The sequence below is a fragment of the Aedes albopictus genome, chromosome 2, assembly GCF_035046485.1.
Source record: "Aedes albopictus strain Foshan chromosome 2, AalbF5, whole genome shotgun sequence".
NCBI classification, from domain to species: Eukaryota; Metazoa; Arthropoda; class Insecta; order Diptera; family Culicidae; genus Aedes; species Aedes albopictus.
The window spans coordinates 158,954,930-158,978,004 of record NC_085137.1 but is presented as its reverse complement, the minus strand read 5'-3'; positions in this window follow the sequence as shown (position 1 = coordinate 158,978,004).

Below are 23,075 nucleotides of genomic sequence, written 5' to 3'. Positions count from 1 at the left end.
GTTCGGAATTTCACCACTACGTGGCGCTAGTGTACATATTGACTTCCGGTACGACATTGGAGGGATATAGCACGAGATTGAAGCCAGATAGGAAGATGCGATCTTCGGCAAAGTTGTTCAGTACTACAAGTACTTCCAGATCATGAAGAGCATAGTTAAAAATTTCACCACTACGTGGCGCTAGTGTACATAGCTACTTCCGGTATGACTTTGGAGGGATATAGCACGAGATTGAAGCCAGATAGGAAGATGCGATCTTCGGCAAAGTTGTTCAGGACTACGAGTACTTGCAGTTCATAAAGTGCATAGTTCGGAATTTCACCACCACGTGGCGCTAGTGAACATAGCTACTTCCGGTATGACTTTGGAGGGATATAGCACGAGATTGAAGCCAGATAGGAAGATGCGATCTTCGGCAAAGTTGTTCAGGACAACGAGTACTTCTAGGTCATGAAGAGCATAGTTCGGAATTTCACCACTACGTGGCGCTAGTGTACATATTGACTTCCGGTACGACATTGGAGGGATATAGCACGAGATTGAAGCCAGATAGGAAGATGCGATCTTCGGCAAAGTTGTTCAGTACTACAAGTACTTCCAGATCATGAAGAGCATAGTTAAAAATTTCACCACTACGTGGCGCTAGTGTACATAGCTACTTCCGGTATGACTTTGGAGGGATATAGCACGAGATTGAAGCCAGATAGGAAGATGCGATCTTCGGCAAAGTTGTTCAGGACTACGAGTACTTGCAGTTCATAAAGTGCATAGTTCGGAATTTCACCACCACGTGGCGCTAGTGAACATAGCTACTTCCGGTATGACTTTGGAGGGATATAGCACGAGATTGAAGCCAGATAGGAAGATGCGATCTTCGGCAAAGTTGTTCAGGACAACGAGTACTTCTAGGTCATGAAGAGCATAGTTCGGAATTTCACCACTACGTGGCGCTAGTGTACATATTGACTTCCGGTACGACATTGGAGGGATATAGCACGAGATTGAAGCCAAATAGGAAGATGCGATCTTCGGCAAAGTTGTTCAGTACTACAAGTACTTCCAGATCATGAAGAGCATAGTTAAAAATTTCACCACTACGTGGCGCTAGTGTACATAGCTACTTCCGGTATGACTTTGGAGGGATATAGCACGAGATTGAAGCCAGATAGGAAGATGCGATCTTCGGCAAAGTTGTTCAGGACTACGAGTACTTCCAGGTGATGAAGAGCATAGTTCCTACCCGAGCAGGAGAAAATAGCTGAAGAATAACAAACTCAGGTATGGAAAACCGAATACCTACAACCTGAATGAGGTATTAAGTAGCCCTGCATAAGAGGTAAAATATCTAAAATAATAACTGGTGTGTATTCTGTGCATAACGCGTGAATAATGACATCAGGTATGACAATACCTGAATAATAAACGGCGATTTTTCCATACAAATAGCGATTTTTCCATAATTCAATAATACCTCAAGCAGTCCTCAACACCAAACCAATAACTCGTTGAGGTATTCCATCAATACCTACAAAATACCAAAATAAGTTATTTCCAATACCTGGATAACCGACCAATACCTTGTCTTGGTATGATACTTGACTTTGGTATGCTCCAGTTATGTGGCAGTTATTCATTCCTGCTCGGGTAATTCCACCACCACGGACGCTAGTGTACATAGTTACTTCCGGTACGACTTTTGTGGAATATAGCACGAGATTGAAGACCGACAGGAAAGTACGACCTTCGGCAAAGTTGTTCAGGACTACAAGTACTTCCAGCTCCGAACGTCACCACCACGTGGCGCTAGTGTACATACTAATCTCTGGTACGAATTTGATGAGGCTTTGCGCGATCTTCAAGTCTGATAGAATGGCAAAATTGTTCAGGACTACGAGCACTACCGGGTTTGGAATTTCACCACCTCGTTTTGATAGTATCAAAAAAAAACGATTTTTAGGAGCTATGCAAGAGAAATTTAGACCAGATTGGGACTTCTCTGATTCACTCCAAGGATTGTTCTGACAATTTATCTAGCTATTTGTATGGGAATTCCTCAAGGAAATTCCGACAAGGAATTTCCTCAGGGTTGGTTGTGAATTTTTTTTTTTTCAATGATGTATTTCAGAATTTTATTAGGGATTTTTGTTCCACAGATTCCTACTGAAATTTCTTTAGAATTTTATTCAAGCATTTTTCCAGTGATTCTTCTGGAATAAACTCACCTATTCATTATGACTTCAAGAACTCCTCCGGATATTTTTCAAAGCATTCCTCCAGGAATTCCTCAAAATATTGTGCAAGAAATTCTCCCTCCAAGAATTCCTGTGAATATTCATTCGTGGAATTCCCAAAGGAATTTTTGCAGTCGTTTCCTCCAGAGATGCCAGCTGAATTTCTTCCAGTAAAAGAATTGCTTCTGGATTTTTTGAAATTTTCTTCCAGGATTTCTTCAAGAAATAGTTAAATAATTCATTCAAAGATTTTTTCCAGCTACTCGGAAAATTCTTCGAAATTTCACCAAGAATTCTTTGGGATTTTTTAGAGATTGCTTCGGAAGTGCATTCAAAGATTCCTTCGAATATCCATTCTCCTGCGATTTCTTTGAAAAATTCCTCTAGTGATTTTTTGGAAATTCCTTTAGCGGTCCTTTCTGGATTATTTCCAAGATTTCTTTCGGGAAACCATTTGGGTGTTTCCATTTGGGATCCTTGAGTATTGTTTTGCAAATCTTTCCAGGGATCCAGGAGATTTTCCAGTGATATCTTCAAAAATTCACCCAAGCATACCTTTATATTTTGTACAGGGAATTTTTAACAGGGATTCTGGAGTGCCTCTAGATGCCCGTTTGTATTTTCCTTCATGAACCCATCTTCTAACGCTTTCTTTCCCCAAGGATTTCTTCAAAATTCCTCCGCAGCTTGAAAACTTCAACGATTTCATTTCAAATAACTCCGGAACTTCTTTCTGCGATTCATTTACGACAAATTTCAGTAATTCTTACAGATTTTCATTATGATACTCCCGAATTTAGAAAAGTTTTTACTGATACTTTCAGAATATTTTTTGAAGGGATTACTACGTAATTTTTTCCTAGAGTTCGTTGACGAAGTCCTCGAAAGATTCCTTCAGAAATTTATGCAGTGACTTATTCGGAAATTTCTCTCCAGAGTGCCCGAGTCCGTGGCGCTATTGATCGCATGTCCCCCTTTATTTGCGGATGGTCATGAGTTTAATATATTATTCTGAATAATAAATATGAAGTTGGAGCCAGAAATTTATTTGAATATCTTTGCTAAAACTTGTGTGAATCATCATTATGAGAATATCTTTCTGAAGTTTACATTTTTCACGAAAACAAAAATCTGCCATGAGATCAAAGCTTTTGCAAAAATTATACTAAAACCTTAATTCTACTAGAACTGAATCTCTTAGAGAAACGCCTTGGGCAATCGCGGAAAGTATCTCTGAAGATATTCTTAGGGAATACTCTCAAAGTGGTCCTGAAATGATCCTTGCTCCTTGATCCTTAAACGTAGAAGCTAGATTCGTACCTTTCTATCTGGCTTCAATCTAGTGATACATCTCACTAAAGACGTATCGGAAGTCACTATGTACACTAGCATCACGTGGTGGTGAAATTCGGAACTATGTTCTTCATGACCTGGAAGTACTCGTAGTCATGAACAACTTTTCCGAAGATCACACCTTCTTGTCTGGCTTCATTCTTATGATATAGCGCCACGTGGTGGTGTTAGTCGGAACTATGCTCTTCATTACCTCGAAGTACTCACAGTTCTGAACAACTTTGCCGAACATCGCACCTTCCTGTCTGGCTTAAATCTCGTGCTATATCCCACCAAAATCGTTCCGGATGTAACTATGTACACAAAGTCGTACCGGAAGTAGCTTTGTACACTAGTGCTACGTGATGGTGAAGTTTTGAACTATGCTCTTCATGACCTGGAAGTAATCGTAATCCTGATCATTTTTGTCGAAGATCGTACTTTCCTGTCTGGCTTCAATCTTGTGATTTATCTCACTAAAGTCGTACCGGTACTAGCTATGTACAGTAGCGCCACGAGGTGATAAAATTTTGAACTATGTTCTTCGTGGCCTAAAAATACTCGTTGTCCTGAACATTTTTGTCGAAGAACGCATCTTCCTATCTGGCTTCAATCTCGTGCTATATCCCACCAAAGTCGTACCGGAAGTAGCTATGAACACTAGCGCCACGTGATGGGGAACTCCGAACTATGTTCTTCATGACCTAGAAGTACTCGTTGTCCTGAACAACTTTGCCGAAGATCGCACCTCCCTATCTAACTTCAATCTCGTGCTATATCCCACCAAAGTCGTACCGGAAGTCAATATGTACACTAGCGCCACGTGGTGGTGAAATTCCGAACTATGCTCTTCATGACCTAGAAGTACTCGTTGTCCTGAACAACTTTGCCAAAGATCACATCTTCCAATCTGGCCTCAATCTCGTGCTATATCCCTCCAAAGTCATACCGGAAGTAGCTATGTACACTAGTGTCACGTGGTGGGGAAATTCCGAACTATGCTCTTCATAACCTGGAAGTACTCGTAGTCCTGAACAACTTTGCCGAAGATCGCATCTTCCTATCTGGCTTCAATCTCGTGCTATAACCCTCCAAAGTCATATCGGAGGTAGCTATGTAAACTAGCGCCACGTAGTGGTGAAATTTTGAACTATGCTCCTCATAACCTGAAAGTACTCGTAGTCCTTAACAACTCTGCCGAAGATCACATCTTCCTATCTGGCTTCAGTCTCGTGCTATATCCCACCGGCTAAAATATAAACGACTCATAAGAAAGTGATCATCCTTCATAAATAATTCCAAAAGTCCCAGTGAAGAAACAGGGGTGCAAGCAGTAATAAATTACAAAAGTTCCGTAAACAAATAAAAAAATGCATAAATAAATCAAAAGTTTCCATAAATAATTGATTTTTGAGCAATTAAAAAAGTCATAAATGCAATGAATAAATCAACTGTTGCAATGAAAAAAGCCATTTTTCCCACCAAATAACTTCGAATTTTCCATAAATAAATCCAATTTTTCCATAGTAAATTAGAAAATTCACAATAAAAATATATCGAAAAAGCAATAAATAATTTAAAAAGTGCAATAAATGAAAAAATAAATTATCAATAAATGTCAAAAAACGAGCAATAAACGTAAATGCATTTTGAGCCAAAAAATACATAGACCATGCGGCGAAGCCGCATAGAGGATTGAGGAACTGAGGCGGCAGAAGGCCGCCGAAGTTTCCGATATCCGATGCACCGCAACTGCATCGTTTCGGTTCCAGGCAAACCACAGATTCAAGAATTTGCCCGGTATAATGCAAACATAGATGTTATCCCTTTTTTAGGTCCGACGAGCAATAGCGAGTTCGGACAGCAAGCGATTGCTCGGTAAATTACAATCATAGTTAGGCAGGCTTTTCAGTCGTTACAGTCATATAAGTGCGATTCAGCATTTCACTGTCTCATACTTTCCTGCATTTGTCTTTCATGGGTAATTTAGTAATTTTTTATTGCATTTTTTGATTTTTTTTATTGCTTTTTCGATATTTTTTTATTGTGAATTTTCTAAATTATTATGGAAAAATCGGATTTATTTGTGGAAAATTCGAAGTTATTTGGTGGGAAAAATGGCTTTTTTATTGCAACAGTTGATTTATTCATTGCATTTTTGACTTTTTTAATTGCTCGAAAATCAATTATTTATGGAAACTTTTGATTTATTTATGCATTTTTTTATTTGTTTATGGAACTTTTGTAATTTATTACTGCTTACACCCCTGTTTCTTCACTGGGACTTTTCGAATTATTTATGGGAAATTTTATATTTACTATGGAACGTTTAATTTTCGACAGATTCGACACCAGGACCTTGAGATTCACGATCATCTGTTTTCCCACTACACTACATCTCATCTGTTAGAGGGGTGCGTATCGAAGCGAAACCCTTTCTACCACTTGTCATCTATATTTATTTTCATGTCCAAACAGTCATTACCATACCAATAGCTTTTCACTTTGGATCATACTGCTTTATACAGTAGTGCAAATCGAAGTGATTTTCAGTTAATTTCTCCGGTGGGTTTGTTTGGGTTCTGAAATCAACACTGACAGCATTGTGATTTCAAAGGAAAAACATTGCTGATCATGTTGATTGGGATGTTGAACAGTTAATGGTTTTTTTTCCCTTACATCGAGCGTGCAGAAATTTTACCGTGTATGCTCTTCATGACCTGGAAGTACTCGTAGTACTGAACAACTTTGCCAAAGATCGCATCTTCCTATCTGGCTTCAATCTCGTGCTATATCCCACCAAAGTCGTACCGGAAGTCAATATGTACACTAGCGCCACGTAGTGGTGAAATTTCAACTATGCTCTTCATGATCTGGAAACACTTGTAGCACTGAACAACTTTGCCGAAGATCGCATCTTCCTTCATTTCATTTATTTAGTTAACATCAAATTCATGATAATACTGAATCAACAATTTGCCGCCATAATACTCGATTTGCAGCTGCAGCTCTCCAACGTCGGTCACGCCCAACACTCGCCAGATCACGCTCCACCTGGTCGCATCTTCTTATCTGGCTTCAATCTCGTGCTATATCCCTCCAAAGTCATACCGGAAGTAGCTATGTTCACTAGCGCCACGTGGTGGTGAAATTCCGAACTATGCACTTTATGAACTGCAAGTACTCGTAATCCTGAACAACTTTGCCGAAGATCGCATCTTCCTATCTGGTTTCAATCTCGTGCTATATCCGTCCAAAATCGTACCGGAAGTCACTATGTACACTAGCGCCACGTGGTGGGGAAATTCGGAACTTTGAAATCCATCACCAGGAAGTGGTTGTTGTTCTGAACAACTTTGCCGAAGACAGAATGTTGCTATCTTGTCGAGGTTCCGAAAGAACTCGCTACGAAGACATGGTACTCACAACCAATCCGGGAACAAAACGGAACCGGAAGAAGTTAAAAATGTGGAACTAATGTTTTCGCCTGGTTCTCACCGGAAGCTGCATGAAATTCCAATCGGCTTTCACTACACCTCTCTAGGGTAGTGTGGGATTCCGTTAACGCAAAAAGATTGAAATTTGGTTCACTAACTGCTGAGATATCGATGTGCAAAAAAAATAGTTCCACGTTTTTTTGCCTGTCGGTACTTTACGTTACAAAAACCCTGTTGGTATAAGCAGTGTTAACGAAAAATTTAATCATGATTAATCATTGATGATTAAAGTTTCAATTTCTGTGATTAATGATTATGATTAATGATTAATTTGATTTTTAGGATGATTAATGATTAAATTTGCTTCTATCTGTGATTAGTGATTATGATTAATGATTAAAAATCATGATTAGTCATGATTAATCAATCACAAAAAATGTAAATGAAAAACTAAATGTGGGTTATTAAAAATATGTTTGAAATTTCAAATATATAGTTTCCTGTTCCAAAGTATAGCGCTCATGTAGAATTCCTCCTTTTTCCACAAGTATTTTTGACAATTGAAGCATTTCTTTTCCTTACGGAATAATAGGCAGAATAATGGACTATTTTCCGCAAAGAAAAGTTACAGCTTCATTTGAACTGCATGGGAGATATTACCGATGTTACACTTTGCTTGTCGCCTGCGAACTGCTCAAGTAATTTTGTATTGGAATCATTACATACTTGACCATTACTTGTTCTATCTTTTTGTTCAGCTCGTACAAAGTGAAAACTAGTCTTAGGAATTTAGCTCTGTATTGGCTGGGGCTGCATAAATTAAAACGGGTTTAAAAAAGTTGTTATTTGTGCATAACTTAAGGACAGACTTGTTAGAATCCCAAGATGGCCGCCACAATGGCTGACTTTGGCACCTACTCACGATTTCGAGGGTACAAATCTCTTCGCAAACAAAACCAGCGCACCTGGTATTCTTATTTTAAGCTTATTACAAGTGAGCAAGAACAGAATAATAAAATACGCTGTTGTTTGGAGCTTACTTCTTGAGATTTGTGCGTTTGAAGTTCTGATGAAATGTTGAAGCGGGATTTCATTACGTTTGTCCTTAAGTCAGGGCTTTAATGAGCGAATGTAGTTCGCCAGAACAGATCTTGCTCCTGGAAATTTGAGATGGGGCCAAGGGGATTTCCAGGAAGTTCCAAGGGTCTTCAGGGATGTTTCATTGGGTTGTTTTAGGCGATTTCAGGAGCATTTTAAAGGCATTTATGGGCATTTCAATAGTATAAAGAGCATTTCAGAGAGTTTCAGAGGCATTCAAAAAGGTTTAAGTGTTTATTCAAATTGATAAAGATGATTTCAAGGGCGTTTCAATGGGATTACGGAGGTTTCAAGGGCGTTTCAAATCATTTCAGATAGGGTCATATCAGGGGAGTTTCAGGAACATTTTGGGGTTTGAGGGGCATTTGAAACGGAATTAAGGGAGTTTTAAGGACGTTTCAGTAAGATTATGTAAGTTACAGGGGTGTTTCAAGGCATTTCTGGGGCGTTTCAAGGGTTTTCTTTAAGAGGTCTCTGAAAATGCTCTAGAATTTTATGAAACACCTCTCAAATCCGCCTGAAACCCCCACGGACCCCACGTAATTCACCTGAGACCGTCCGAAAGCACCGAAAACGCCTCTAAAACTCGTCAAAAATAATCTGAAATTTCCTGAATTGCCCCCGAAATCCCCTGAAAACGCACCTGAGACACTCCGAAACCCCCGATAGCGCCTGCGTAATGCCTTTGAAGCCCACCGCAAAACCTCTGAAACTTCCTGAAATGCCTCCGAAATCCCCTTGAAACCACCTCTGAACCCCGCCGAAAATCATTTGATATTTCCTGAGATGACCTCGCAAATGCCCCTAAGACCTATTCCAATATCAATAACCCCAGCGTGACCTCCAGGTACTCCCCTGAAACCCCTTTGGATTTCCTGAAACGCCTCTAAGACCTCCAAAAACGCCCCTGAGATCCCCTGAAAGCCCCTTGAACCCCCTAAAATTACCTTTACCTCAAGGTACCACCAGAAATCCCCTGAATCCTTCGAAACACCCATGAGACCCCTTCAAACCCCTTGAGTCCCTTAAAATGCTCCTAAGACCTTCCGGTGCGCCCTGGTTCCCCATGGAAAGCCCCAGAAACGGCCCTGAGACCCGTTAGAACTCCCCTCTAAGGCCACCTGAAGCACTCATGAGACGTCCTAGAATCCCTGAAGCCCCCTGAGGGGACCCTAAAACCTCCTTAAACGCTCCTGAGATCTGCTTCTTGAGTACTTCTTGGAACACTCCTGCTATCTCCTGGTACTCCGCTGAAAACCCTTTTAACCCCCTGCAATCGACCTTTGCTCGTCCCTATAAACGCCCCCTAGCCGCCGTTGCCATAGTTACTGTGATTATTACATTTTTATACACAATATTGCAGAGCATAAAAAAGATACATAAACTGAAATTGCATAAAAAATACCTGCATAAAACTGGTTGTAATATTTAGAACAGCATTTAAACCAATTCAAATTGGATCATATATATTACAATACAATACAACGTTCGGTTTTTCTACTGTATTTTTTTTTCGGGTGGGGCAAAGTTAATACCTCGGCCTTGTTCCGAAAAGCAATCCGAGCAAGATTAGCAAAAGGTACATGAATTTTGTTAGTATCCAATCTACGAAGTATACCGTAACTACGCTAACGCTAACGCTAAAATAGCTGAAAATTTCTACATAAGAACAAGATTAGCTCTTCTGCACGAAATGGAACACATACACCCATAGAGATGGCTCAATGTTAGTAAAATGCCATGTACCCCTTTCTGAGTAGTGGAAATGAAGAACCGCATGCTCTTATTCCCATGATATTTACAGCAGCGAGCCACAGTTGAGTGGTAAGCACCACCGCCGGTGAATCATAATGTCGTAGGTTCGATGCTGCATGCTGACATTTTTTTATTTTATTTTTTCCTAAAAAATGACAAATCTTGTCTGCTATTGTTTTGATCTTGTAATATCTGAACGAGCTATTATTGAGAAGTTCACCATATTAGATTTTGCTATTATGTCTGTTTTTTACCTCTTATATCAATCAAACCAATATCAGTTTTTGCTCTTCAGTAATTTAATTAATAATAACTGAATATGCTATTCATCAGATTTTTTCACCTACTCGGGTTGTTCCCTGTCCAATCTGATTTAGGGCCCATTCTTAGTCGCTGTTCGTCGATAGCTGAGTATGCGGGTCAGAAGTGGATCCGGGAGGAAGAGCAGCTGACGAAAAATTGCATGTGCCGGCGCTGGAAACGAACCCATGACCATTGGCCATCCGCGAACGTGTGATCTCGGTACCAGGGGGCCAGTATCTGAGAGTTTCAGCTGAAAATTAAGCAATTTTGGATTCATATATCGATGAAACTATTTTCCCATATATTCATTGAGATTTAAATTACGAAAAGACCCAAATTCGTAGTAAAAAGGTGAAGCACAGAACTGAGCTACATTCTATTGCAGATGGAAATAATTATATTATTATTATCTGAGCAAAGCTTTTCACGCTTCTTCCGCCAGCAAAATCCAATAAACGCAAATTTCAAAGGTAATCATCGCATCGGAAGGGAGTCGATTCTACAGCTCTCGTCGTCGGGGCGTAATGCGCCGCCATAGGACCTTACGACGACGGGTCGCAATTGATAACTTCTCTGCAAGCTACAAACAAATTGAAGGTGTGGGCGATCAACCAACCAACCGACCGGAACCAGGCAGAGGAGAGTAGTTCAAAGAACATCACCACTTGAGCTGTACGGAGTTGTACAGTGAGTACGACGGTACGTGCTGTATCTCGCGTTTTGCTAGTGGCCATCAGAATAAGCTGCAGTCGCCGCCGTCGTGTTTCATCTCTCTACACTGCCTGGCACTGGAGGTGTAAAAGAGGGAAAAAAGTTTATAATTTTATGCATTAATTTTTTATTCCTTCACCTTCTGACGGTCACGTGCTAATTTTCCGCTTCCGTTTGGCGCTTGCATCAATCGCGGATTGGTTCAGCGGGCGATTGCTTATTAATCTACGAATCTGGCGCTGTGGTTCTTTCCTGGTAGTATTGGTTCAACAAATTACGGTTCGATATTGATTTTGTTTCATTTTAAACTCGGTTAAATTGAGTTGCCACAGGATGAATGGAATGACTGCTGTACAGAAATTTGCTCCGGTGCAATGACTAACAGTGCAGGAAAAAAGTTAATATCAGCAACCTTTTGATCCAACTCTTGTGATAATCTTTTCATCCTGCTGGAGAAAGTTTACACATATAGCAAAGTCGTTTAAAAGTTACTCGTGTGCTGCAACAAAGATGATCGACATTTGATGGAGGAATTAACATACTGGGAGGCACGGTGTCCTTAAGGAGCGACGTTTTATGGAAACGTACTTCCGAAAATTGACATTTTCTCATAAGCCCTTTATATCACAATTGCGCTTGAGCAAAGATTAACGTACGTAGTTGGTACTTCTTGATTAACCAGAACAATATAAATTCTACAAGGAACCGACAAACGGAGCTTCGGAGTAGCTTACCGTTCTAATTTCAATCCTTAAACTTAATTGAACTGGCCCTGACATTATGTGTTATTTTTAAATAACATGGACCGAGCTCACCAATTAATGTCCATCCAAGTGTCCATTAAGATAAAGCGATACCACTCATTGCATGACATTGTCTGGTTCCTCGGCATCTACAAAATTCGATCCAGCTGACAAAATGATTGTTGTTAAAAACAAATTATTTTTTTTAATCATCGTATTTCCGTTCCACCGTCCCAAGTGCAAATGATGCTGATCTGTCTCGAACTTTGATTATGTGCGAATAATATCACGTAATAATGTCGTATGCGGAAACTGTTGCTGAATGAATGGGAAAAGTTTTATTCCCTCCCACCCCACATCACAGCCAACGATTTGCGGTGAACAGTTTTACAGATAATGGCAATTATTAGACCCCGGAGCCTCCATGGTACCGCTCCTGAATACCACCTACCCATCCACGTATATTGCCCAGTAGATGTTGATACAAAGTTGATGAACTAATAATTGTCTGATGCCCACAGAAGAACTGCACTGCCGTCCTAGGCATAATTGTCTCATGTTATATGGAAATCCCATATAACATGGGACAACTATGCGTAGAACGGCAGTGCAGCAACCAGTCAACCAGTCAGTGGGCCTTCCTCGTTCCTTCCATGCTCTCAGCAGCATAGCAATGGGGGTAAACAACAGCCAGAAACAATGAGGGAGTAAAAGGCATTTTGCAAACATGCAGCAGTTTGCGCCTCCTTTCAATGAGGATGCTCTTCTGGAAGACTTTTTCCTCGGTTGATTGGGCTTTCCGTGTTATTTTGCAAACAGGCAGTCAATGGGAATAATGGAAACGTCAATACCATTCATTTGCTTAATATTTCTATTGTGATGAATTATGCCAGTACCTACGCAAAGTATGGGGTAAATCATTATTGAAACAATGCAAACAAGATGTCTGTGGGGAGCCTCTTAAAACAACTTAAAATACACTGTATCTATCCCTTTAGTGGTCGTAATGGCTTTTCTCATATAGTCCAAACAGACGGAATGGTAAAGAAGCGAGTATTGAGCAAGATCGTTCTGAGGGTGAGGCATTGACTTGCTTGGACATATAAAGCATCTTCGTTCCTGCCGTAGGACATACATATGTCACATATATTTGTTTAACAGCACATTTAAGACAAGACATAATCAACAATAGTACGCCACAATACTCAGTTTGTGGCTGCCGCTCTCCATCCTCGGTCTCGCCCAATGCTCCGCCACACACCGTCCTCCTGCACACCGCCGAAGATCGTCCTTAGCACGCGTCGCTCGAAAACTCCGAGTGCTTGCAAGTCCTCCTCGAGCGTGGTCTGTGTCTCGTGTCCGTAGAGGACCACCGGCCTTATTAGCGTTTTGTACATGGTAGTGGGCTGCAAAACGGTGAGTCGATAAGGAGAGCGTCCAACATAGCTCTGGTCCTCACTAGTTCCTACCTCATGCTTCCACGGGTCAAACGATGACAAAGACCGCCAGCTAAGAGTTGTGTGCTTAGCTGGTAGTGCAGCCTGGGCACTGTTGTCCTTCTGACTTCAGCTAGATTGAGGAGGTACGTCCCGAGCGTCTGTTCACCAAGGAGGTGCGGCTCAAACAGCGTCTGTTCTGGCATCCAGCGGCTGAGTATGAAATGCTGTATTGCGTCAGCTATACCTAAGAAGGCAGCCCCTTCAACGCAATGTAGGCAGCGCGGCCCCGGTAAGGTAGTCTGCTGAAAACCTTCAAACACCCAGAAAAGCAATAGTAGAGTAAACGGATTGATTCAACGGCAACAGACCCGGCAACGAATAAAGGACAACGATTGGAAAGTCGGATCTTGGAACGTGAGAACTTTGAATGAACCCGCACGTGTTGGGCTCCTGGCTCGTGAACTGCAGAATGTCGGCGTTAATGTGGCTGCTATCCAGGAGATACGCTGGCCCAAAACTGGAGAACGCGAATTCCGAGCGGCGGATCCCATCGCCAACACTTCATTCAAGTACCACATCTACTACAGCGGCGGCGATAAGGCAGAACGCGGAGTTGGCTTTATAGTGATCGGGAAGCAGATGAAGCGAGTTATTCGGTGGAAGCCGATAAGCGACCGAATCTGTGTGTTGAGGATGAAGGGCAAGTTCTTCAACTACAGCCTGATCAGCATCTATGCGCCAACGAACGACAAACCCGATGACATGAAGGATGAGTTCTATGAGAGCCTTGATAAGGCCTACGGAGAGTGCCCAAAACAAGATGTCAAAATAGTCATCGGAGATGCAAATGCGCAGATCGGCAGAGAAAGTTTCTTTCGGCCTGTCATTGGAACGGAAAGCCTTCATTCTGTTACCAACGATAATGGTCTGCGCCTTGTGACATTCGCTGCTGCTAGAGGGATGGCAATCAGCAGTACCTACTTCGCACGTAAGAATATCCGAAAACACACCTGGCGACACCCGAGTGGTGACACTTGCTCCCAGATAGACCACGTGCTGGTCGACGGGCGACATTTCTCGGACGTCATAGATGTGAGGTCCTACAGAGGCCCGAACATCGACTCGGATCATTATCTTGTAGCCGCTAAAATTCGGGCGCGATTATCTAGCGTCACGAGTTCAAGAAACAACAGGACGATGCGTTTCAATATCCAGCGCTTGTCAGCCGAAGGGGTTGCTGCACAGTACAATCAGAAGCTAGACGAGAGGATAGGAGAGACCAACGGATCTGGAGATGTCAACAGCTTATGGGGAAGTATCCACGAAGCAGTGACAACAACAGCGCAAGAGGTGATTGGTACCGCTCAGCGACGCCAACGTAATGTTTGGTTTGACGAGGACTGCCAACGAGCGACGAACGAAAAGAATACCGCCAGAAGTCGAATGGTAGTGGCCGGTACCCGGTAGAACAGAGAGCGGTACAGGGTTGCAAGAGCAGAAGAGAAACGAATCCACCGCAGGAAAAAACGGCAACACGAAGAGAGTGTTATTGCTGAAGCGCAGGAAAGTATGGACAGGAACGATATGCGGAGATTTTATGCAACTGTCAATGGCGCGCGGCACAAGACTGCGCCAGTGCCCGCCATGTGCAATGACCGGGAAGGAAATTTGCTGACAGACAAAACAATGGTGGCAGCCAGGTGGAAGGAGCACTTCGAAGATTTGTTGAATGGTAGCAGCGAAGGAGCACCCAGGAACAGGATTAACATAATGGATGACAGTCAAGCAGTGGAACCACCAACACTGGATGAGGTTAAAAAGGCCCTTAAGGAGCTGAAAAACAGCAAGGCTGCTGGGAAGGACGAGATCCCGGTCGAACTTCTTAAGCACGGAAGCGAGCAGCTACATCAATCAACCCATCAGATTATTATAAAGATTTGGGAGGATGAAGAATTGCCCACCAGTTGGTTGGATGGCCTCATATGCCCAATCTACAAGAAACGGCACAGACTGGAGTGTGCCAATTACAGAGGGATTACCCTTTTAAATTCGGCGTATAAGATACTGTCGCGTGTCCTGTTCAACAGACTGCGACCTCTTGAGGAGTCCTTCGTCGGCGAATACCAGGCTGGTTTTCGTGAGGGCCGATCAACGACGGATCAAATGTTTACCCTGCGGACGATCCTAGATAAATTTCGGGAATATAACTTGCAGACTCACCATCTGTTCATTGATTTTAAAGCAGCGTACGATTCAGTGAAAAGAAATGAGCTTTGGCAGATAATGTCAGAACATGGTTTTCCGGCGAAACTAATTAGGCTGATACGCGCAACGCTGGATGGATCAAAATCAAGTATTCGGATCGCGGACGAAGTGTCTACGTCGTTTGTGACCTTGGATGGATTGAAGCAGGGGGATGCTCTTTCAAATTTATTGTTCAACATTGCACTCGAAGGAGCGATTAGGAGGTCAGGCGTGCAGAGGAATGGCTCTATCATCACACGGTCGCACATGCTCCTCGGTTTTGCGGACGATATTGATCTCATCGGCATCGATCGTAGGGCAGTGGAGGAAGCTTATGCTCCTCTGAAGAGAGAGACAGCGAGGATAGGCTTGACGATTAACTCTACCAAGACGAAGTACATGATAGCGGGTAGAGACAGAAGCAGGCCTAGTGGTGTTAGTGCTGAGGTAGTGATTGATGGGGAAGTGTTTGAAGTTGTTGAAGAATTTGTTTATCTTGGAACACTTGTGACATGTGACAATGACGTTTCCCGTGAAGTGAAAAGGCGTATTGCAGCTGCGAATAGGGCCTTTTACGGATTGCGTAGCCAGCTTAGGTCCCGTAACTTGCAAACGCAAACAAAATTCGCTCTGTATAAGACGCTGATTCTTCCGGTTGCCCTCTACGGTCACGAAGCGTGGACGTTAAAGGAGGTAGACCGAAAAGCTTTTGGAGTTTTTGAGCGAAAAGTGCTGCGGACAATTCTCGGTGGGAAACAAGAAAATGGAGTGTGGCGCAGACGCATGAATCACGAGTTGTACCAAGTGTACGAAGATGCGAATATTGTGAAACGTATAAAATACGGCAGACTTCAGTGGGCTGGACACGTAGTGCGAATGTCGGAAGAAAGAATAGCGAAAACAATATTCAGCAGAGAACCCGGTAGAGGTAGGCGACTTCGTGGGCGGCCGCGAACTCGCTGGCTGCACGCGGTTGAAGAAGATCTACGATCCCTACACGTTCGGGGAAACTGGAGGAACATCGCCCAAGACCGACGAAGATGGAGCTCTACTATACGCTCGGCATTGGAGTAAAGTTACTTTGTAGCCAACAAGGTATCAAGGTAGGTACATGGTGTATTTGGTGCGTGGGTAAATCTTTTACGACCGCAGTTTCTTCTGGAGCCCGTAGTAGGCCCGACTTCCGCTGATGAAGCGCCTCCGAATTTCACGACTCACGTTGTTGTCAGCCGTCAGTAAGGATCCGAGGTAGACGAATTCCTCCACCACCTCGAAAGTATCCCCGTCTATCGTAACATAACTGCTCAGACGGATCCGGTCATGTTCGGTTCCGCCTATCAGCATGTACTTTGAGGCACTCACCACCAGTCCGACCTTTGCCGCTTCGCGTTTCAGGGGTACAATTCTGCCACCGTTCCAAATATTCTGGCAATAATGTCCATGTCGTCCGCAAAGCACACAAATTGACCGGATTTTGTGAAAATCGTTCCCCGGCTGTTGAGCCCGGCTCGTCGCATCACACTTTCCAGAGCGATATTGTCGTATGCCGCTTTGAAGTCGATGAACAGGTGATGCGTTGGGACCTGGTATTCACGGCATTTCTGGAGGATTTGTCGTACGGTAAAGATCTGGTCCGTTATCGACCGGCCGTCGATGAAGCCGACTTGATAACTTCCCACGAACTCATTTGTTTTAGGTGGCAGACGACAGAAGATGATCTGGGATAGCACTTTGTAGGCAGCATTCAAAATAGTGATCGCCCTGAAGTTCTCACATTCCAAATGGTCGCCTTTCTTGTGAATGGGGCAGATTATCCCTTCCTTCCACACTTCCGGTAGCTGTTCGGTTTCCCAGATCCTGACCATCAGCCGATGCAGACAGGTGACCAATTTTTGAGCTGGCGAATGGCATCCTTAACTTCCCTTAGCGTGGGAGTTGGTTCATTTCCGTCCTCCGCTGCACTGGCGTCGTCGTTTTCTCCGTTGCCGTGGTCTCCCGTGCCTACGTTCTTCACGCCATTCAGGTGCTGATCGAAGTGCTGCTTCCACCTTTCGATCACCTTACGTCCGTCCGTCAAGAGGCCTTCGTCTTTATCCCTGCATATTCCGGCTCGCGGCACGAAGCCGTTGCGGAATGCATTGAGCTTCTGATAGAACTTCCTTGTTTCTTGGGAACGGCACAACAGTTCCATTTCTTCGCAATCCGATTCATCCAGGTGGCGCTTTTTCTCCCGAAAAAGGCGGGCCTACTGTTTCCGCTTCTGTTTGTAACGTTCCATGGTCTGTCGGGTCCCTTGCTGCAGAATTACCGCCCTCGCTGCGTTCTTCTCCTCCAAAACCGTTCTGCACTCTTCGTCGAACCATTCGTTCCGTCGATTCCGTTCCACGTACCCGATGGTGCTCTCAGCTGCGTCGTTGATGGCTGCTTTCACTGTACTCCAGCAGTCCTCTAGAGGGGCCTCATCGAGCTCGCCCTCGTCTGGCAATGTGGCCTCGAGATTTTGTGCGTATGCTGAGGCGACATCCGGTTGTTTCAGTCGCTCTAGGTTGTACCGTGGCGGTCGCCGATACCGTACATTGCTGATGACGGAGAGTTTTGGGCGCAGTTTAACCATCACTAGATGATCGGAGTCGATGTTGGCGCAACGATAGGTTCTGACGTCGATAATGTCAGAAAAGTGCCGTCCGCCAAACAGAAAGTGATCGATTTGAGATTCCGTCTACTGTGGTGAACTCCAGGTGTAACGATACGGGAGGCTGTGTTGGAAAATGATGCTACGTATGGCCATATTTGTGGAGGCGGCGAAATCAATGAGTCGTATGCCGTTTTCGTTCATCTGCTGGTGGGAGCTGAACTTACCAATCGTCTGTCTGAATTCCTCCTCTTGGCCTACCTGAGCATTTGAATCTCCTATGATGATCTTGACGTCGTGGCTTGGGCAGCGATCGTACTCGCGTCCAACACACCTCCTGCAGCGCTACGATGCCGAACCCGCGGTCCTTCAGTAGATCGGCGAGTATGCGGGTGCTCCCAATGAAGTTGAGAGATCGGCAGTTCTACGTACCGAGTTTCCAATCGCAAGTCCTTTTTGTTCGCTGGGGTCGTTGCCGTTGGTCTCGGTTCGTATTATTCTGTTGCTGATTTTTTGTTACAATGGTTTTTTACGGCTGGCTTGTAGGGCCTGACACCACCCCCCTACTTTCCGGAGGACCATAGTGCACAGTTGAGCTTAGAGTCCTTCCCTGGCACTCGGACGTAGATCAGCCGCCCCTAACATGGGGATCAGACGCTGTTGTGAGCTGCTCCTCCTGGAGAACAGACGCTCAGGTTTGCCGAGTATTTGCCGAGTATTTACCTTGCCCGAAGAAATTCCTCCAGGAACCTTGCAAGGAATACTTGAAATGAAATATTTGATGAAATAGTTGGAATACGTTGATAGCACTTATTTTTTATACGAGGGTCAAAAATTGACAAGCTGTTCTTATTACGGTTTTGACGTAATGTGTTCGTTCATATCTCAATTTTCATAAATGGGGCCCCTTAATTTCAGTTGCTACCTTAAACTAAGTCAACAACTATGTTTGGTCCTGTAGTTAGGATATCAGGGACGCAGTCATAACCCAGGTAACCAATAAGCAGTTAAAATTGCTTTTATTTTATTATTAAAAGCAGCAGCGGGGTACACCGAATCTTTCAGCAGGGCAGTCAAACTCATGATGGTTTGTCATGTCACACGCTATAAAGCTATAATTTATTATTAATTTATCAGTTCTTATACATAAAAATACAAACTACTTACAGCTTCGGTGGTTTTCGCCTCGGAACAATAAAGTTCCATTGCATCCGTACGGCTGCTAGCTTCTACGTCTACTGAATAGCAGACATCAATAAGCACCGATTGCAAAGCAGAAAACCACCGAAGCCCGACACATACACACGAAGTGAACACAGCTGGCATTCAGGGGTTCGCATCACCATTCGTACGTAACAAGCACTATATGCGCTTTTACTGCAGATCATTAAATGCTAATATGCCGTATATGCGCCATAACTGCTAATTAAAAGCAGGTTTTGGCCCAATATACGGCTGATTAAAAGCTTATCTTTCCTATCCCCAAAAAATCTAACATAAACAAAAATATTCTCCTCTGCGCATTTCAGTTGCTTCATATTCTTCCCTTTCTATTTTTACTCACACTCTCCTGTGCGACTTTGGGACTGTTGTTTATTTTTGCAGTTGTTTTTTGCAGTTGTTTTCTGCTGTTCCCGCTGAAATTGGGATTCGATCCCACAATCCTCTGGCTGATGATGATGCTGAACCGCGCTACAGGATGAGCTATAAATGATCAGATAATTTGCGTTGATTTTTTATCTATTAAAGGCTTCAGTACCACACCGGCAGTTATTTTGCTGTGCCCGGACAACGGCTCGGACAAGTGCTGATAATCAAAACATTCACATAATACACAATGAATGGCATAATTGGTTTCTTATTCCATGGGATTTATTTGAAAAACATTAGTTCTCTCATTGATTTGCTTCGTAGCTACTAGTAAATGATAGGACATCTGAATGGTAATGGATCCTATAGTCGTGGCACATAAATTGAAAAGTTGAAATGTGTAACAGTTTTAACATCGCTCATCTCTCTTAGCAGTTTTATGGCAATAAAGTAGCAGTTAGGGTGCTTGTTATCCAAAAAATATCGTGCATTTGAAATGCTACACAACAGCTGTCAGATTTTAAGCAGCATTTGAATTGCTAATACAGGGCAATTCAGCAGTCGAACTGCTATGATACAGCAGCAAGCAGATATAATGCAGTTTTATAGCTGAAATACAGCTTATTTAAATGCTTATTGGTTACCTGGGAATGCTCATGAATTTTACTTCCATATCGGTATTAAATTTTGTAAAATTCAATTTTGATTTCTAGCACATTTTCTTGTATAATGAGGTCGCTATAGGTACAAAAAGTAATCATCAAACTAATCAAAACTAAACTACTTGAATAAAGTTTGCACATTTACCATTGTTAGTAAAAAGCACTTCAAATAAGCCATATGTGTGCCCTATTCAAGGATGTTTCCGATCACCTGGCAATCATTTGACTCATTTATCTATAATTCAGTTCAGAAGCATAATATTGAAAAGTGGTGTTCGGCAAACTTGTAGATAAGTGTTTTTCCTACAATTATCAGCGTTATTCGGCTCTCGAGAAGGGAGTGAAGAGCTCAGCTAGCCGACGAATGTGGAAAAGCCGCACATATCGGTGACATTCGTCTCCCCTACGATGTCTCTCGTCGCCTTAGTGGGACTAAGATGAATGCTACGATGCCCGTGAAATACACATCTAGACAGCTATTAACCGACCCGGCTGGCCAGCTGAAACGCTGGCGCGAGCACTTTGGATTTTTTTTTTCAAGTGTCCGGCACGCCCCCAACACCTCAGCTAGATCAGCCAAGGGTTCGACTCATTACCCGTGTCAACAATAAGCTAAGATGCGCAAAGCTGATCCCGTAGTATCTGCACAACTGCTGCATCAATTATTCTGCAACCGTGACCGTGGGAAACCGTGACATTTCTGGTCGACTGGATGCAAGGCGTCTTGGTAAAGGTGCTTAAAAAGGGTGACCTGACTGTATGCGATGATTGGCGGGGTATCATGTTGCTGTGCATTGTTCTCAAAGTCCTCTGCAAAGTTATCCTTAACCGGAAACAGGAGAAGATTGACGCAACTCTCCGGCGGCAGCAAGCAGGATTCCGTACCGGACGATCCTGTGTGGACCAAATTGTCACGCTCCGTATCATCTTGGAGGAAATCAATGAATTCCAAGAATCTCTCTACCTGATGTTCATTGAATACGAAAGAGTTTTCGACCGTCTCAATCATGAAAATATGTGGGGAGCCCTCAGTAGTAAGGGTGTCATCGGCCTCATTGAAGCACAGTACAAGGCATTTTCGTGCAGAGTGCTGCAGAACGGTGTTTTGTTCGATCTTATCCGGGTCGTTGCTGGAGTGAGGCAAGGATGTATTTATCCTATCGCCGCTACTATTCCTCATCGTAATCGACGAGATCCTGTTAGGAGCGATTGATCGTGAATCAAATCGTGGATTGCTGTGGCAGCCCATTACCATGGAGCACCTAAATGACTTCGAACTGGCAGATGACGTTGCTCTCCTAGCACAGCGGCGCTGTAATATGCAAAGAACTCGATGATCTTGTCGATCGCTCCTCGGAAGCAGGTCTCACCATCAACGTCAACAAGACCAATTCATTTGATGTAAACACGGTCAACCCTTCCAGCCTTACGGTAGCTGGGCAAGCAGTGGAGATTGTTAAATGCTTCTAATATCTTGACGGCCGATGGCGGCACCAATATCGATATAGGTGCCCGGATAAAGAAAGCGAGGGCTGCCTTTGCGATTTTAAGAAATGCATGGAAAAATAATCAGATTAGTCGACGCACCAAAATCCGAATTTTCTACTCGAACGTTAAATCTGTTCTTGTACCGACTTTTTGAACCCTCTAAGCAGAATACCCTCTTCGAATGAATGTAATCAGTTTTGTACTTTTTGATTCCGCCCTATTTTGCTTATCCTTTGACAGATACGCGAATTTCGACTACCACTTGTAATCTTCCTCAGTGTCAGTTATCCACTAGTGATACTGAGGAAGATTACAAGTGGTAGTCGAATTACGCGTATCTGTCAAAGGATAAGCAATTAGGGCGGAATTAAAAGGTACAAAACTGATTACACTAATTCAAAGTTAAGTCTGTGTTCCTGTAGAATAGTATAAAATATATTTGGGTGCAGTACAAACTGTATGTGCAGCTGTCAATTGCAAACACTCTTCCCTGGTGGACAAAAAAGCTGAAAATTAGGTTAAGAGGATAAGAATAAAAAAAACTCTCAGTTAACAACTTTACAACACCAAGCTGATAAGCAGACTTTATCCCAGTGTACCACAAAACAACTATTTTACTACAACAACCCTTGTAGATCAGAGGCATCAATCAGCAAGCCAATCGTACGTCCATTGAAAGACTCCAATCAAATGGTATCAATTTCAATTTAATTTGCTTGTTCAACATTCGGTTTCATTGTCCCAAACGATTATACGCTTAATTAATAACGCAGCACTTGACTTCTGTTCCGGGTCGATTCGCGGTAAGGAGATTATAACCCGATCCCGAACTACACGCCATTATTGGCTCTATTGTACTGATAATATCTGTTTACTGTCGCAATGTCAACCTCTCCCATTCCATTGAAAACCGAAGCCAAATTCACTGTTTCAAACAGTGAATTCTATCAAAAGACCACTGGCTCTGGCTCTTGGAAAGCCCCAAACGCCAGTAGGGGTAGGCGGGGCAATATGGACACCCTAAGGTTTTTGCCAACTTTACCTGGCAAGATGTAAAAAAAGTTTAGTTTTTTGATGCATGTTTCCTTTTAAAGTCTATTTAGCATCTATTGCATAAGAATGCTCACGAAGAAAAATGATTTATCCACTTCAAAAAATGTTTTGAAAAATGTTGGTTTTTCATGACCGTCTTCAAGCATACGGGGCAGAATGGACACCCCCATGGGGCAATATGGACACCATGAGATTTTTACGAATTTCGTACATTATTTACACCTATAGAGTCATTTCATTACAAAACAACTATTATGGATGAATAATACGCCGAAGTAGTTCATTTTTGTTCAGTTAATTTAAATTCAGGCTATTTTGGATAAAGCTTCGTTTTTGTCAGCATGTACAGCTGTGCCT